A 4,709-nucleotide genomic window follows, 5' to 3' on the forward strand; every position below is an offset into this window, starting at 1 on the left:
ATGGGTAGTAGATTTTTGATATTGATACCACTCTTGGACACGTTTTTGATTATTTACTTTAAATATTTTGCTTCCGCTACATTTTAATTGGTCTTGAGATTCGGCTAAAGCGAACGTCTTCATGGAATTTATAAATTTGCATGGTAATGTAAGGCGTCCTGGATCTCCCATCTTCATTGGTATTCCTTCCATGATAACCGGTGGACATTGTTCATTAAAAAAAAGTTTGAATGCCTTCTCTAGTTGTTGGCGAGTGCCAATAAGATCTTGATGGAGTTTTGTGTATTCTGGCATTTTAGCAAGTGATTCAATAAATGGGATATTAATCGGAATACCCTTGACTTGATTAATGAACCTTTTATGCTCTTGCTCCAAAGAATGTTCCCCTGCTCGAGAAGGATAAGGTAACGGGGGTTGATACGATTTAACAAAAGAAGGATTTTTCTGATCAGAATGGGCCCACGACGTGAGCGGTAGTGTCTCACGTCGTGAGAACTGGGCACTAGAACATTCTTTTTCTTCGATCTTCATCCTATTTTGATGTGGATCGGGCTTCTTTGAGGCTTCATTATGGATTACTAAAGGCTCTGAATGAGGGTCTTCTTTAGTGGATATGGCCATGACGTGAGGTTGTGGGTTCGGATCAGAATTTTTAAGTGGTAATCTTTCATGAACTAGCTTTGTCAAATGCCCAAGTTAAGTCTCAAAGTTTTTGATGAAAACTTGTTGATTTCTAATGGTAACATCAGTAGCATCATGCCTTTTTTCATAGGCTTCCATAAACCTATTAAGCATTGACTCAAAGTCAAGTTTCTTCTCCGGTGGTGGTTGTTCCTTTTGGTAGCATCCTGGTCCGGTTTTACGATACTTCTCTTCTTTTTTCTTGTATTCTTCATAAGGAAACCATTCTTTCTTGGGCTTTCTCCAATCTTCATCAAATCGGTCACCACTAGAATAACATACTTTAGCTTTTCGGTTCCTGTTTTCATCCAAATCGCAATCGTTGGTTAAGTGTGGACCTCTACAATTATCGTACCCCACTTGTATTACATAAATCGATTGCCCCATCTTCGTCATTCGTTGGTCCATATTCTCCAACTTAGCCATCACCGCTGCCAAATTCTCACTTCCTCCATCTCCACTACCTTTTATTCTTGTAATGTTTTCACGAGGGTTGTGGTACTCTCGTGAATGCCTAGCAAAATTTTCTATTAAAGCTTTTATAGTGGGCGGATCCTTCTTTGTCATTGGGCCTTTCAAATCAAGGATTTGCCTTGTTGTTACATTCACCTCATCATATAAAATAGAGATTTCTTGTTGAACATTCAATTCATGTTGAGTAAAATTTCTTAAACGCCCCTTGTATCTCTCCCAAGCTTCGTATAAGGGCTCACAATCATTTTGTTGGAAGTTGGCTATCTTCTTTTCAAGTTTGGCGATTTTTGAAGGAGAGCTACATTGCTCGATGAATTCTTATAGTCTAGTTAGTGTTACTGGAAGCATCCTTAATAAAACTGCATCTCTTGTAACGTTTGGAACAATATTGCAATGTCGAAAACTTCAGTGATATGCTTGAATGCGTCTTCGTAATCTTTCCCGGAAAATGGTATGTCTTTGAGCATTGAAAGGATATGGCCCTTAGGCTCAAAACCCGTTGCAGCTGGTATTGCAGGTGGCATAAGACCAGGACCGTTGTCATTCACTCTCCTTTTATATTATTCCATCGTCATAGTGTTAATGTCCGCCATTTCTTCAACCTAGCTTTTGACCTCTTCTTCCGATTTGCTTTCAGTTCCTGGCTCCTAACCTGTTCCTTTCTTTCTTGGAGTCTTCTCAAAGTGCTCAAACTTGTCAAATTCGAAGGTGCGACTTGATTCCTCAACCTTTTTATCCTTCTTCTTATGGAAAGCAGATTCAGGATCTTGAAGTGGTGGAACTACCGGACTTCCGGATCCTCGGGTCATAAATCATTGAAACAAAACAAAACAAAAAACATAAAAGCGAACTAAAAAGCTAAATAAATAGAAACTGAAAACCAAATTTCACGTCGTGAGAACGGTAAAAATAGAAAATTTAATTTTTGCAGAAAATGAACTTTTTACGAATTTTACCCCACAAAAAGTATCAATTAATCTAAAGCAATAACCTTAACAATTGAAATATCTGTTTCCCGGCAACGGCACCAAAAACTTGATGTGCATGAAAATGATATATCTATCAACTTTTAAATTTATAAACCTAACTACTTATCTACTAATGCACCTATAGGCAGTATACCTAGTCAGTTTTTAGTATAGTAAAGTAAGTTGGGTATCGAACACAAGGAATGGGTTTTAGCTAATAAAATAATTACTAAGAATTATTGTTATCAAGATTATGAAAACACTTCTGTTTAGCATTGAATCCCCCTTTTTCGTATGGTAAGTTTCTAAACGTGGATTTATTCAGTTGGTTACCAATATTAATATAATTAGCAGTCTTGATCCGATCTCCTAATATTTTCATCAATTCATGAACTACTATGTAATGATCATACACAAGCAAACACAGAATTGATAATTAAGGATAATTAAGCTATGTAAGATTTATCTAAGACAATTATCTATGATCAAGATAAATTACCAAACACAATTATGATCAAATTATGTTCTCTAACACAGTTAAAGTTGTTACCATTATTACCTAATCCAAGATTTGGCCAATCCTATCTCTAGCAATTTAATGATCATAAACTACCAGGTAATCAAGTTCATGCAATTAAAAAGGTCATTCAACTACACTTAACTTGAAGTAAAGCAACAAAGATTACAACTTTAACATGCTAGGTATTGATAATCAAACACAAGCTTAAACCAACTTCATAAAATCTATGAAAAGCAAGAAACTAACACATAGTATTAGGGTTCATCTACACTAAATGAAATCCTAATGCAGGCCAAATGTGTAATTTGAATCCTTTCTTTTATCTTTAAATCTCTAATCTCCAATCAATCTCTCCTTCCAAAAGTTGTTTTTTGTAATTCTCTGACTTCTGAAATCGACTAGATCTCCAGAATAACACTTCCAATCCTTCCAAAGTCATTATGTCTAAGGATATTTATACTTTCCTAATTTCGCCTCTCACATCGTGAGCTTTAGGGTCTCATGTCGTGAGATCAGTACAAATCCTTCTTCACCAAGGAAACTTGTTCTCCGCATAGATATCTTATGGAATAATCATTCTCATGACGTGAATAATCAAGGTTCACGTCGTGAGCTTCATTATCACACACATGATCAAGATTATTCTTTGATTCACGCTATGGTACTCTCAATCCATGCCGCGGGGAGTGTTTTTGCTTGATTTGCTCTTCTTTTAAGCTCCATTAAGCTCCAGTCTCAGCTCCAGCCCTTCTAGGTTCCAACTTTTTTCGTTTTCGTCACTTTTCTTCAAGAATGTCCTTTTTTACTGCAAAATGTAATTTATCTCAATAAGTACCAAATATCTTTGCATTTAACAAAAATATAGCTTAAAATGTATGAAAATAATGCCTAAAATATGTATAAATATGACAAAATCAATCTTAAAGATGTTAAATCCATTTGTGTGACTCAACTCAGGTACATCCATTATGTAACTCCTTAAGTTCCTATTCTTAGACTCTTAATACATAATGTGATGGTATTAAAGGATCTAAAAGAATGAAGGAAGCTAAAGCAAAGTGAGCTCAATCTAATCGTGTGAAATAGACTTTTGTCGCATGGTTCGATGATCAGAATTTGGAGCTACTACTAAGGAGTTAGGATAAATTTAACATATTACTATTACTCTTTGGAGATGTCTAGTAATATAGTTTTCATTTTATGCATATTCAACGACAAGTTCCAATGTTCTTTTTAGACTTAAAATGAAGTTTTGGTTTATGAAGTTGCCTTATTTATATTTCCTTGCAATGGAATTTGTGAAAGTATTGGTTATGTTTCTAATAATAGCAATATTAATAGTGGATATTGATTCTTCTAGAGTGTGCTTGTGGTACTATCATAATTGACCAAATGAAAATAAATCTCATCACCACGTTTCAATTGGACAAAAACCTGGATTCATATAATTCGAATGGCATGATGCATGACAATCTAGTTCGTTGGAAAATTATGAATAATTCATTGTTCATATGTTTATGTGAGACAAGTGAATGAATAATGGATCTAGTACAAGTTGATATGGACTTTCCAGATCCATCACAAGGGATGATAACTCTATTTGACATGATTTACTGATGGTTCAATAAATATGGTTTTGTTTATAAGATTAAATAGAATTCTAATACTTTTGAAAAGTTCAAAGAGTAGCAAAACGAATGGAAGAATCTATTAGACAGAAAGATAAAAGATTCTCCAATCTGAAAAGAAAGGATAATACTTTAGTGTCCTGTTTTATGATCGTCTTGGTGACTGTGGAACTGTATCACAATTAATCCTTAAATAACATCTTAGTGCAATAAGCATTTTTGGAAATGGTTCAATCATAGATGAGTCATACTTTGTTCTAATTAAGTTTTAGAGCCATGATCTAGTGACTATAAATCGTATCTTGAAACTTATTCCAAACTAAGAAGGATGATAACACCTCGTAATATGTGGAGTAAAGAATGATTTGCTTACTCTAGCACATTTAGAAATGGAGTTTTGATGTTTCCGTTGATCGAGAAACAAAAGATAAAATGATT

At 34.6% G+C, this 4,709-nt stretch overlaps 1 non-coding gene across 1 annotated transcript; it reads left to right on the top strand.

Annotated features, from left to right (window-relative positions):
* The first annotated feature begins 1,327 nt into the window (after window positions 1-1,327).
* On the top strand, window positions 1,328-1,434 carry LOC145110394 (small nucleolar RNA R71). The gene has a single exon (XR_013709773.1). It is a non-coding gene; the product is annotated as a small nucleolar RNA R71 (small nucleolar RNA).
* Window positions 1,435-4,709: the final 3,275 nt, after the last annotated feature.

The sequence above is a fragment of the Lactuca virosa genome, chromosome 4 (assembly GCF_052849685.1).
Source record: "Lactuca virosa cultivar CGN04683 chromosome 4, Lactuca_virosa_CGN04683_v6, whole genome shotgun sequence".
NCBI lineage: Eukaryota > Viridiplantae > Streptophyta > Magnoliopsida > Asterales > Asteraceae > Lactuca > Lactuca virosa.